The 14341-nt window shown below is 38.1% G+C and overlaps 1 protein-coding gene across 6 annotated transcripts in view; it reads right to left on the reverse strand.

Annotated features, from left to right (window-relative positions):
• Window positions 1-14341, reverse strand: part of TENM3 (teneurin transmembrane protein 3) — a 2406934-nt gene that overhangs the window by 831383 nt on the left and 1561210 nt on the right. The window lies entirely within an intron of this gene.

A 14341-nucleotide genomic window follows, 5' to 3' on the forward strand; every position in this document is an offset into this window, starting at 1 on the left:
GATTGCAGGGTAACTGCCAGACTTCTTCCACTGTGTAATCTTCTTTGCATACTGGGCACTCTAAACCCATATCAACTTGTTCCTGAGTTATTGTCACTATTGGAAGTCATGTGATCTTTTCCTTGTCAGCTGGTCAGGACGCCCTGTGTTTTCCAGTTGTCCTAAAAGCTGGGTTACAATGGCATCGAGTCCTGTCTGACCCTAGGCATAGCCCCCAGGGCTGGAGAGCAGCATCCTGCTCCAGGAAAAAGTATGTGGACACAAAATGAGTCCCTTACTAGGCCCAGGGACTGAGCAGTGAATAAGAACAACATGAGCCCAGCCTCATGGAGCTCCCCATTTATTGAGACAAAGGACTACAAGGGATTATAACAATGTATGCCAAGGAGTAGAGGTTTTCTGGGAGTCTGTAGTGGAGGAACTCATCTCATCTAAGAGTCAGAGATGAAAAACAGTTTCAAGTCTCAGAGAAGCTATCACTAAGGCAAAGAAGTTAGAAATCGCTGAGGGACAGATTGCATAACACAACGGGGGAGGAACATGGACAGACTCACATTTAGAAAGGAAGAAACGATCAGAGAAGAGGGAGTCTCAGAAGAGTCTAGCATTGGGAAAGACAAGGGACAAAAGTTTTATGGAGGAGGCTGTGCTCAAGCCCAGAATGCTTTAACAGTCAAGCAGGGTTAATACTGAAAAGTGGTTATTTCTCATGTTTGTTGACTTGGATACATTTGAAAGTATTTACAGAAATCATGGACAACGGAGCTGGCCTGATATTCAGTTATTATAAGCAAACCTCAGTAGCAATTTTTGCAGCTGATGCCTGTATCTGTGCCTATTCCATACCAGTTGTTAAAAATTTTGAAAATCCCCCTGAAAAGGGGCAAGATATAATATGCGAAGTAGTTATTTCCATGAAATGGCTCTCTTAAAACTTCTTAGAGTATTAGATCAGGGGTCTCTTGCAAGTGATTAAACTTAGTGTATTGAGGTTCCTGCAGGTGATTAAAGTGTTTCTCCCTCCTCTGGCGAGGTTACACCTCCTCTATGAACTGGAGGTATCTGGACTTGGAACACTCTAGAGATAGTCATGACAAAAGATGTCACTGAGGGCTGCAATGTCCAAGAAGAGGAGCTGGGCACAGTGTCCTCAACCCTGCCTTGAGTGCTAAGGTCCACATGGAGCCTGTTCAGCTCACGCTTCCAGGATCAGCTGAGGATATGGACGTGGCTGTGCAGCCAGAGATGCCAACAGCCAGGGGTCCTGCCAGGGCCAGACCATAGCCAGACTACGAATCCCGGCTGAGCAGGACATTTGGGATTTAATAATGATGACGGTAACAATAAGGAGAGGGTTAACATTCATTGAGAACTAGCATGTTAGCACCATCCACAACAGGCTAACAGGCAGGTACCATTTCAATTCAAATACTACAGATGGGGTAACTGACTATCAGAAAACTTAAATATGTTGAAAGTCACCTTTCAAAAAGCCAACTAGTATCAGTGTTCTTTTTCTCCAGGTCACAGCCAGAACTACTGCTCCTTGATTCTCCTGATTGCTGCAAATGTCCCAAATTCAGATTCAAGTCCCATGTTATGGTGACATCTTGGAGCACACTGGGGCTTCCCAAGCTGGAGCATGCTGGAAGTGGACTCCTGTGTTACAGTTGGGTATAGTTTCTAACCTTCTGGAAAATTTGGAATGTTTATGTCGTTGTGGAACACACATATCCATGGATTATGTTTCACAGTTTACATAGCAGAGATATCCTGTTTCTTCACATTTCTGGTTATTGGGTGCCCCACTGGGAGCCTGGGGTGGTGGGGTGGGCAGCACATTGAGCTGTGGCTGATGGCGCGGATGGGGACTAACTAATTCCCAAAGTTAGGTTCAAGGCCTCACAGGTCTTTGTGACTGCAGAGTCCGCAGATGCAGCAGAGTGGCGACTGCACACACTGATGCTTCCGGAGCCATCAGGACCAGAGCTCGGAGCTGGGGGATTTCTGTCTCCTCGCTTGTCTGTTGGAAATGGTTACGGAGGAACATTGGCTTCACCGCATTTGGGAGAGGCTGTGGGTTTGGAATTCCAAATGGAAACAACTGAAATAAGTTTCCACATGGAAACGTGTGTGCCAAGTTCCATAGTACTACAGATAAGATATTCTTTTCTAGTTATCTTATTGGCTTTGTAGCCAGGAAACATCATCTAATATTGTTGCAGCCAATAATCCAATAGCATATTCCATATTTTCCCACTGCCACATGTTTGATGCACATGTCATACTTTGTCCTCACAACAATGCTGTGAAGCCCAATTTTGTTGCCTGGAACGTGTTTTTTCTACTTAACCATGATGCTTCTCCAGAGACAAGAATTCTTGTCTGCAGGTCTGCACCTAACTTCTTGTATACCCTTGAGGAGCTCTCTGAGCCACCACTGTTAGTTAGGAGATTCTTACATTATTCTCTGAGGACATCTCTGCTATTTAGGGTTGGTGGTCAGCATAGTCAGAGATGCTGTTGGCTAACCATGTTTGGAGGAGCTTTTACTGTTTGTAGTTGCTAAAACTTTTGGGAAATATGATATATCTATTCTATATATCTGCACATATCCTAATATCAATGATGATTGCCATTAAAATTTTCAATACATTATTTTATTTACTCAAATACCATAGTGAAGCATTACCTATTAAGAACCCCAATATCTAGATAAACACACTTTGTCATTGTAATCGCTTAATCTGGATACACTGATAGCATCTTTTCTTTGTTGCTTGTAATTATATAATTTTTTAGAATAAACGAATTATTTACCTAAGTGATCATAGCATCACATACCACTGGTGAAACACAGTTCTCTTTCTGAAAGCAGCCCCTCTCTCAGAGGGCTCTCCAACAATATGCAGTGATTCAGGACTTAGCCTTCCTAAGGATCATAGGTTTGAATAAGTCACTAAAAAAATCATTACTAAAGCTACAAATTGTAACTATGTAATTGCAGTGAATTCTCATTCTTTTAAAATTATGGAATTTTTATTAAGTGCAGTTATATGTCAAAGAAACAACCCAAGGCAGGGTCTATAGAAACTAAGTAATTGAATGATGAAGCAGTTGGTTTGGTTTTTCAGTCCTTCCTAATTATGAATTAGGCTGATACATTGCTTATCACCAGAGAGTTAACAAGAAGGATGTTGGAAACTTCTAGATTGACTGTGACTTGGGTGATTTAGCTATAGCTTACAGTTAATAGCTTTGATTTCTTGAAAATTACAGAAGATAGAAATAGTATGTTAATTTATGGAGAATAATTACTTAAGGGTGCTATTGAGTTTAGCCATGCAATCAAGATTATGGTTTCCAAATATCAAGTGAATTAAAATAATCATTTACTATTAACTTTTCCATTGCAAAAACTATTTTCAGCTTTCAGGAATTTGATACCCCTTGAAAATATTTAGAAAATAACTAAGATCTATGGATTTAAAGAAAATGGATCCAGCATAAAACTTAAAGCCATTCATATTCTGTGCAGGTTTATAAACAGTGGTAACCAAACTGATTATTTAAAATGGCCTTAGGGGAGAAGAGAAGATGGAAGAAGGGAAAAAGCAGAATATAAATGTATGTGTTGCCACTGAGCTGTATACTTAAAAATGGTAAAGATGGTAAATTATATATGTATGTTTTACCTCAATAAAAAATTTTAAGTGGCCCTAAACTGACCAATGCTGATAGATATATATTTTTCTATATTCTGAGGTTTTTCCAATCAAGTCTTCTTAAATATATATCTTTGGGGGGATTCTGATAAAAATCATAATACAAGTGGAAGAAGAGTGCAGTGACCAGATTTCTAAAGCTCTACAGACCTAGGGACGTGCATCATATCTGAAGATCAGAGGAAAAAAGTGTCTATGATGAAAATAGGCAGAGTGGAAAAAAGTAGTTATTTCTGTCAGTGCTAAAAAGCTTAGAGAGTCACTGATTAAGGTCACTGCCAATTTTGTCAATGAGGAAAGTGCTTTAGCAAGCCTTCAGCCCCTCATTTTGACCGTCCTCCGTGTAGGCATGCAGGTGACGGTGCTGTCGGCGTGTCCACGATCGAGCACAGAAAGGATTCAGGGTCAGCAAGATAGGAATTTTTTTTTAGCAGAAAACGTAGGGTGTCTAAAACTAACTCCAAATAATGCATTTCATCTCTTCCTGACCTCTGTCTCCTTCCAGGCCATTATCATCCTCCGCAACAACAACAGGAGAAGGAAGGAAGAAGGAAGGAAGAAAGGAAGGAAGGAAGGAAGGAAGGAAGGAAGGAAGGAAGGAAGGAAGGAAGGAAGGAAGGAAGGAAGGAAGGAAGGAAGGAAGGAAGGAAGGAAGGAAGGAGAAAATACCCAATAACCACATTAACATTTTGTCCTTGGCTTTCTTGAAACAAACAAACAAACAAATCTAAAATCTCCCAGAACAACATATTGCCAGCCCACAGCCAGCACGGATGGTTTTGTTACTCAGGTGAAGTTTAATTCCATACTTTTCCTACCTGTAAGCCCCAGATCAGGGTGAAAGGTGATTGTAAATCAACTCTACTAGTGCCTGAATAACGTAATTATAAATTATAATAGCACCAAAAATCATGATTTCACCTTGGAACACATTTCAAATTACTTTGTACAGGTGGCTCGATATAATTAGACAAGTAGATGTCATAGAGCCCTAATCTGAGAGAGAATCAACTCACTGTGGAGCACATGGAGAGCAATAAACGGAAGATGTGCCCCCCAAATCTGACATTGATAGTTCAAAGTCTTGGGAAAAGGAGGATGCCCTCTGAAAAACACTGACCTAAATGGGCAAGAGCAATTTAACTCTGAAAGCTCTAGTTAAGGAATCTCTGAGCATCAAGATTCCCTGTATGGAATATTAGGGCTCTAAGATCTCAGTTCAAACCTCTAAGGGCAGTTTACCCACCGCTTTGCCTCATCCTTCACAGGTGCTTTATCCTAGCAGAACTCCCCTATTTCATTTGGCTCTCATTGATACCTTGGCTGATTTGACCACTGCTACTTTGTTGTCAACTCTAATCGTCCCCTACACTGGGCTGCCAGTTTGTGGTCTTACAAGTCATGATTATAAGATTTTTTTTTGAAGGATCAGATAGATCTCAGATAGGCTTACTCAGACACAATTTTCTCTCTTTCTCTCTCTCTTCTTTTGTAGCCTGGGTTTTTCAACTTTATAGCCATTGGCACCCAAGAGAACAAGGGTGAAAATGTAATTTCCATCTGGGAACAGCTTCTGATTCTGTCAAGTCATTGTCAGTGAGCTGATGCTGAGGTCGCTCAAAGCATGCCCCATGGACTCCTGTGGAAATTCCAAGTTCAGCTTGATGGACAGAAAACTCATCTTTGCCTCTTGTAGTTGCATAATGTGTAATTTCATAGAGGCTAATGGCTACTCACTAGTATTTGCTGAGTTGGTGGAAGATACTATTCATAAACTAATACTAGCATGTTATCAGAATTAACTGAGAACTCTAAACCAGTATTCTACTAAGACATCTGACTGCAGTCCAGTGCTGGGGAGTTTTGCAATGCTCCTGCTGTTCATGTTTACATGAAAATTGTTAGAATTCCTGAAATCTGGAAAGGGACATGTGGTTATTACTACTCTTTTGGTTGCAAACTTACACGAATTAACATATTTGTGGCATTATTATTAGATTTTACATTTGTTCATCATTTGATTTTGAAGTGTAATTGCTTCAACATATTGGTAATATGTTGATTGTTATTTTGTTCATCCCTAAGTATTTGGTTATAATGGAGTCTTTTTCTTCTGGAATAAAGAAATAGATTGGGGTATGCACACCCCTAAGTGAGCTACAGTCAAAAGGTTTGAGAGCCACTGCCATGAAAGGATGGAAGTCAGGACAGAAAACATTTCATGGGGGAGAGGACTTAAATAATGATTCTTGGCTGTGCCCAAACACTCTTAAATCCTTGAAAAGATCCAGAAAGAAAGGAAACTTGGTCCCCGAGGAGAGGTGTCAAGAGCAGGCAATCCACTTGACACTCTTGCCCAGGGTCAGCCCTGTTTGTACATCACAGAAAGCCCAAATTTGTTTCAATTTTGCCTTTTCATCCAGGTATCATGAGAACCATTAACTTTTTTGTCTATAATTTGTTTTTGCCTAACATTACTAGAAATTCATTTTCTACTCACAATGTGCATTACATTTCTTGTTTGTCCTCAAACCAATGTAGCGTTTCTTTATGCTTTTTATGCATGATATTTACTGTCTTTGACATTTTTATTTAGTAGTCAGTATTAATAAATCTTTGTGAAAGTAGCAGAGTCACTGTGATTTTGTTAAAAATGCATGGCTTACAGTTCTTTGAAGAAGAATGAATGTTCAGCTAAAAAGACAAACAATCATACAAAGGAACAAACACTGTCACAGAGGGAATCTAATTTATCTTTGCGTTGGTGAAATTAATATATTTAGCTGAACTGTTAATTTTTTTCCTGAGTTCTATTTTGTCAATTTCTTAAAGTATTAAACAAGGGTTAAAATAATATTTTTTAAAAAGTTATCTAGGCAAGAGTGTTTACAAATCAGCCCACAAATATAGTTAGGCAGTTTTTCATAAAAACACTTAAAATTTGTTAACATTTCATGACATATTTCTGAAACATGTTATTTATATGAGCATTCTTCCTGATGTCTTAACTGTGTTTCTCATTTGTATTTATGCCTATAGATAACTTCAGTGAGAACTGAGATATTCTTTGCTTCTTATGGTATATACTATTTTATAAACAAAATACATCCACTTAAGTTATTTTTAATGCTTCTTATGTTTTATTCTCTGGAAACAGTGCTGTATTGATTCAAACTGGACATGGTACTCCAGTCATCAAAGTAATCAAGTAACAATAAAAAAAGAAATATAATACAATTTTATATATATAATGAAGCAACAATTCTAAAAAAATATTTTTACTCTATTTTAACTGAGAAATCACATGGAAAAAGCTACTTATTACAGTGCATGACACATCACAAGACCTGAAAATATGTTTTGTGTTGCCCCCTTTTTGACTTGCTTCTCATGGTAGTTTGGTCTGTAACAAAGCTTGGTATATATTTTTTTTTGCAGGGAGGCTTTTCTGCTCATGAAGTTTAAAAGAAGCTTAGATTGGAGTGAGAAAAAAAGAAACGGTATTATTGTTAAAAAGAGATTGAAAGTGGAAATTGAAAATATATTTTAATGTCATCAGATAAAATGAAATGTTTTGCTGTCTGGAAAAATGGTTTAGTTTGTGGTCTTCTATGACCCTATGCTCTTTTACATGCAGTTCTTCCTACTGTAGTATTTGTAAGCAAGTTAGTATGTTGTGTGTATGTGTAAGAGACAGAGAGAGAGAGAGGCAGAGAGAGAGAGAAAGAGGAAGTTTGTGTAATTAAAAGACATTGCCCACTTCTTTTGAAGCTGAATTAAATATCTACTTTCTTTTTAAGGTACCTTTTTTTAAAAGGACTTAACTTTTTAACACCTTATCAAATAATGACACTCTTAAACATGTACACAAAATGTAACAGTTTCCACCCAGACCAGAGACAAATCAATATTGAAGAGGTGAGCATGGGTCAGAAGAGTGGGTCATGGGTTCAGTCTGTGGGCACCTTTCTCACAGAGGCTCCAAGCAAAGAAGTTGCATTGGCAAAATTCCACAAAGCAGTCCTCTTCCTGACAGTGAAATTCCTCTGTACTAGTCAGATGTTAACAGAGAAACTCACACAAAGGATAATTTCACAATAAAGTGATTACTTAAATCACTAATTGGGGCAGGTGGGTCAAAAGAAAAAAAGAGGAGGGATAGAAGGAAAAGAAAATGATTCATGGTACAAAATATATTCTTCCACGAAACCATTGCAAAACGACCAAATGAAAGACAATGTTTGAGGTGTTAAACACTATCAATGAATTCACTTATATGGGTATGTTGTAGAGCAAAGGCATTTGACAAGTCGTAGAGTTAGGAAGTATCAAGAGCATTGGAAAAAAGAAAGAGAAAGAAAGAGAGAAAAAACTTGAATACATAGTAATGAGCGAAACACACAGCAAACTCCAGCCCTGTTTGAAATATTGTCCACATAATGAATATTTTAGGTGCTTCTTGAGATCCTTATATTTTTCAAAAACAAGTAGACAAGATGCATTTTACATTTGTTAAAGACTTCTGATTGGCGTATATGTTGAAAGACTTGCCTCAAGATTGAAAGGTGGAATGTTCCTCAAAAGCCATAGCTATGAAATATTTATTCCACCTTCTTTCATAGAAAAGAATGTGTTGACTCTGTGACATAAAGCTCTACTAATCATGCCAACAAAATTACATGTCTTGTGTTAAATGATTATTCATAGAAGGTGAGCAAGGTCTTGTTTGTTGCAGATGATCAGAGAGAATAAAGCAGGTTACAGCTTACAGTGTTCTTATAAATGATAATAATATATTTTCAAGCTTTTATAGCACAGGGGACATAAAGTCTGCCATAGATTTCTTAAGAAAGATGATGCTGGATGATTTTTTTTTTCCTGGGATTGTTTAGTTTCTTTTTAATTTCAAAATTACATTTTTGTCGATATCAACCCCTGCTTGTGAGACCTTTCGTGTTGTATATAAAAATGCTGTAGCTATACCTTTGAGTATACTTTTTATTAAGCAAAGCGAAGACTTGTGTGCCTCCAAATATTGCTGAAATCTCCAAAGCCAGCTGAATAAATAAACATTATGTGATCTGTAGCCCAAAAGTCTGCAAATGACTCCATATGATGTAAAAAAAAAAGAAAGAAAGAAAGAAAGAAAGAAAAAGCTATGATTCCTTCTAAGTATTTCTTGGAGCCAATGATCAGGAGTTTTGTTTAAGTTCTGGGACCCCTGAGCCTCCATAAAAATAACTTTGAAATATTATATTATGTGTGAAAATTTTACACACATGCACATTTATAATCAGCAGACAGGACCTCTGCCCTTCCTTAACCTGATAATCAACCATAGGACCTACTCAAACATGAAAAAAATAAAAGATTCAGAACTCTAAAGCACATAATCTTAGTGCCATTTAGGACCATGTGTATTTCTGAAATCCTCTATTACTGCAAATCTCTTGGTTGTATTTTCTATGGAATTGTCTGTTTCTCATTACCAAAGTCTAAAGAAATTTGATACAGTCATGTAACACTTGGCGAAGGAGTGTTAGAAAAATGCATTACAGAACGTTCAGCTTATCTTTTCTTTCCAAAGCAGTAACTACTGTCTGACTTTCCTCCTCTGGAGAAGCCAGTTGGGAGGGTGAAGAAAAAAAAAAAATCAAACCAAAGTAAGCTAAGCAATGGCCCTGTGCCTGAAATAATCACAGACGTCAGTTTTTAAACAATGAATTGTAGTTAACAGGCGCTAAGGCAACATTAACATGGAGAATTCCTACTCTGTAAAGTAACATTTTGCTTACAGAGTGTGTGCCATGCTATTTGAACCCAGTTTGCCAAAATAACATGATGTGGGCAAAGTCTGAGGTTTGCAATGCCTGAAACTGTAATGGTCAGTTAGCATCTAGCCTCAGTAAATCACACTCTGAACTCCCAGAGATGATCTATGCTACATTTTATATTTTTATTTTGGTCAGAACTCAGGGACTCCGTGTCATCCTGCCTCAAGAAGTGAAGATGTTAAAGAAAGTCTGGGGAAAAACATTGTAAATAATAGCTTCAAGGGATGGTTTGTATGTCTTATTCTAACAGGTGTTTTTTTTTTTCCCCTGCTCATGTAAATCCGTTAAGTATTCAGATATTACACCAATAGTGTTCAGGCAACTCTAGAAACACATCTGATCAATTAAGATAGAATTCTGTTTTTGCAATTCAAGCTTTTAAAAAGCATTATAGTTAAAACACACTGCAAAGACATGCTGGGATAATTGGTTGTCAAGTACATTGGTACCACTGAGTAGTCTTAAAATAGCAGGAAATGCAACTGAATACTAGAAAGGAAATCACTATTTCACTTTTTCAAATAAAACATATTGCACCTCTGAGTTCACAATGGGATATTTGCTAAGAGCCTGTAATTAACTCATAATGATGAGAACCACAGTAATAAACATTTCCTTAGCAAAACATTCACTTGCTTTCATAATTTCCTACATTTTTTTCTATTTCCTTGTCAGTTTTTAGTTACCTTGTCAGTATTAATCAAGAAAATAATAGAGAAAAGGGTGAATGATTTTTCTAGAAGGGGACTATTTATTTTCCATAAAGAAAGAACACTTGGTGACAAAATCTATGGTATCATCAGATTGTGCGTATGGCATAAGATGAAAGGAGGGGATTTTTCACATATTTGTAAAATTATTTTACTTCAAAAACCTAGAACCAACAAAGTCAAAATGTCCGTCAACTCCAATTCACTTATAACAGCCGCTTCCAGCTGTATCTCTCTCCCGCCTGTCCTGCACACAGCTGTTGGGTTAATCTTTCCAAATACCTTTTCAGCATGCCTCTCTTTTGTTCAAAACCCTTCAAGAGCTGCCCAGTACCAACCGTACCAAGTCCACATTCCTTGGCCAAGGATTAAGCCCTCTCTACAACTGGTTACAATTTTCTTTTCTTGCCTCATTTCCCACTATTCCCTTATAATGCAGCAGCTCACACGAATTCTCTGCCCTAGTCTCCTCGGTCACCTCTGCAAAAGCTATAACTTTCTTCTTCTCCTGTTATTTCCTCAAGCAGTTCACTGTCTGGGGTGCTCCCCTCCTCCGTTCCCTGGCACACCCTAAGTTAGCGATGGTTTGCATCTTAGCACACGCTGTCCGGTATGATTATCTGTTCTGCAAACGCATCCTGGCTCTGTGTGAGGCTGCAAGCTCCAGGTAAGCAAGAATGTATCTCACACTTCTTTGTGTCTCCTACCATTTCTAGCACAGTGTCTTGTATTGCCAGGCCCTCAAAAGCGAGCTATTGACAGACAGAGCAATGGTTACTATAATACACAAAGCATTAGCCCAGCATCCGATTTTGCCCCACCAGTGTCATTTAGGAACAGCTGGTTTATTACCCAAAACTAAAATTCCTCCCCGCCCCAAATTTCTCTATAACCTCCCTCAAGTCAGAGTAAGGCAAAGAGCAAAGCAAATAGATTTTGCAAAGTATTTGTGCTGACTTGGTAAAATCTATAGACCAAAACTTAATGTATTGCATATCAAAATGCATGAGAAAATTATATAATTTTAATGCATGTAAATAGTAATTTAAAAAATTTAAAAACCCTAGATAGAAGTAGCTGAAGGCACCATGCAATCAGAATTACTGGGTCCAGTTTTGCCTCTTGCTGTGATGGCCTGGGTTGGGAGGGAACTTTGGTTATACCTGCCTACCTGGGCTCACTGTTCCACATTGGCCCCTCTGCCATCCTTTCCCCTCATGGGAGACAGAGTCATATTTTTATAATGAAAATCACATCATGCCATTCCTTGGCTTAAATGCTGCCAATGGCTTCCCCATCACACCTGATTAAAACTCAGTCTCTGCCCATGACCCCCAGGGCCTGTTGCCCAGATCTCACCCTTTCCCTCCCCTCCCCACCACCTTCCAGCCACCCTGCCCTCCTTCTGCCCCTCTTTATTTCCATTCACTGCTCTCCTAGCCAAAAATGCTACCTTGGATCTTTTCCTGGCTCTTTCCTTATGGTCATTCTCAAACATTTCTCCTCAATAAGATCTTTCTTACCACCACATCTAAGTTCAGTGACTCTCACTCTCTCATCACCCATTTTTTAACACCCTCTTGGCATCTGAAATAATCTCATTTATTCAGTTATTGACTTGCCTGTGTCTATCTCCTCCCACTAAAAGTGAACACCATTGAACTCAGTATCTTGTCTGTTTTGATCACCATTGTATTTTCCCCAGGTTATTGGTTGGCATGGAGCATATGGTCAATACATATTTGTCAAATGAGTAAACTTGCTGAAAGTACACAGCTAGTAAGTGACAGAACTAGCCCTGAATGCCAACTCTGTCACTCTCTATAACCAATATGGTACTGCCTCCTGCTCTGTCCAGGTGCTGGTTATGCTGAAGACATTGGCTTCCCCATCCTTCCTGCTGAGTGCAGACTGTCTCTGGTGTGGACAGAACTGAAGTCCTAGATTCAATACAAATATACCAGAGGAAGCTGGTATGCCCATCAGTCCAGGAAGAGTAGCCTGTCCCAGGCAATCACCCAGAATTGCCACCACAGAACTTCATCTCACACTGGGAAGTCATCCCAGAAACATCAGCCAGAGGGGCAATCATATCTTATTGATGGCGGCACTACTAACTTTGTTAGAAACAATTCAGCATTTACTCCAATGTATTAGGCATGGAGCATGCATAGAATGGTTGGAGAGGGAAACATTTATATGAAGGTAAGTGAACAGGACTTATTCACTAATTAGCTATTGGGGAGAGTGGGGAAAAAGCAACAGTAGCATCTCAAACAGGTTGATTGGGAAGTTGAGGGTATCGTTGACAGAGCTGGCTCGCTTAGGAAAGAGGGGAAGTGAAACAGATGAAGCCAGGGATGAAGCTGAGCCTTGTTTTAGGTTTATAGGTCTTGGCAATATTGTTGGTGCTCAGAAAAGATTTGTCCAATGTCCTAATTTCCTTTGGGAAATTAAGAGGAAGGAGAAAATTGAGGTAAGGATAAATGTAAGTTCCTTAATGCTTTGGACAGTGTCCCCCCTTCTTCCCTCCCTCCCTCCCTCCTTTCCTTCCTTCCTTCCTTCTTTTCTTCCTTCCTTCCTTCCTTCCTTCCTTCCTTCCTTCCTTCCTTCCTTCCTTCCTTCCTTCCTTCCTTCCTTCCTCTTTTCCTCCCTCTCTCCTTTCCTTCCTTTCTCCTTCCCTCCTTCCTTTCTTCTCATTTTCTCACTTTTTCTTTTTTTTCTTCACAGCACTTGATATATAGCTATTAATATGATAAACACTCCATAAAATGTCACATAAAGATTCCAAAAACAAGACTTAACTAATTTCTACATCTTAAATATTATTCACGTTCCAAGGAATTTTACATAGCATGAAGAATAATAACCTTAAGTTCAAATAGATCTGCCTACTATACTTCTTCATGATCTCAGGCAATTATGATTCATTTTCTTCACTTGAAAAAATGAGGATAAATAAATAAATCTCAGTAGAGTTCTTGTGGGAGTTACAAAAAGTAATGTACTTGGAATGCTTAGCAGGATGCTTGAATCATAACTGATACTTAAAAAATGATAGATCATTAATATTGCTTCATTTTTACTTGTTTTTTGTTGGGCTTTGGAGAATTGCTATATAATTTTAGAGAAGTACCTGCCAATCTTAAACCTGAACTAGTAACCTCACCTTATCTTTATCAGAAAACATCTATTAAGTGACTAATTATGTATGATATTTTGAAAGTAGAACTATAAAATTAATGAGCATTATTACTACTACCAAACTTTATCCAAAATACAAAGAATGCTTATAGTGTATTATAACACAATGTCCAGTCAAACATTAAATTTTACTGCAACTTACTTATGTTGGCCCATTTGTGCAAATATCATATTTTTCTAAAAGTAATATTGCATAAATGTTATCTCAGAAAACAGAGATATTCAGTTCTTGTATGTTTATTTTCTGTTATATTTCTCTACATCAGCTTGTCTATCCCAACCAAAATATGTACCCAACAAATTATGTCAGCTACCAAGTAGCAAAAGTAGAAAAGGCAGCCTTTTAAAAAAATCCAGGCTTGCCTATATTCAAATCCAATATCCTCACTAGCTAAAGTGTACTCTACATCCCATAACATTAATCTGAGAAGGCAGCTTTTGGGGGACAAAGTTTTCCTCATATAAGTTCATCACTAGTTATCACTGACATTGATCATCTTATGATCTTCAATAAATTATAACTTAAAAATTAGAAAAATACTATATAATAATACCAGAGGGACTGATTCCTTGGGCCCTACTGACCTAAAATGACTTGAAATGTTAAATGTGTTGGAAAAAGAATAATGAAACACTACTAAGTCTCAGGCAAAGGCATGCAAATGATGTTTCCTGTTACAGAGATTGTAGATTAAAGATGTAAATGCCTATTATGTCATGATTCTGCAACAATTTATTTGCAATTTAACAGCATAGTAAAGTCAAACATTACCATTTATTGCCAGTTGGAAAGGGAAAAAAATGGGAAAGTCTGTGTCTGGGGAGGGATTCTGTAGTTTGGCACATTTGCTAGTTCTTAAACTGCTTT

Source organism: Microcebus murinus, chromosome 15 (assembly GCF_040939455.1).
Source record: "Microcebus murinus isolate Inina chromosome 15, M.murinus_Inina_mat1.0, whole genome shotgun sequence".
NCBI lineage: Eukaryota > Metazoa > Chordata > Mammalia > Primates > Cheirogaleidae > Microcebus > Microcebus murinus.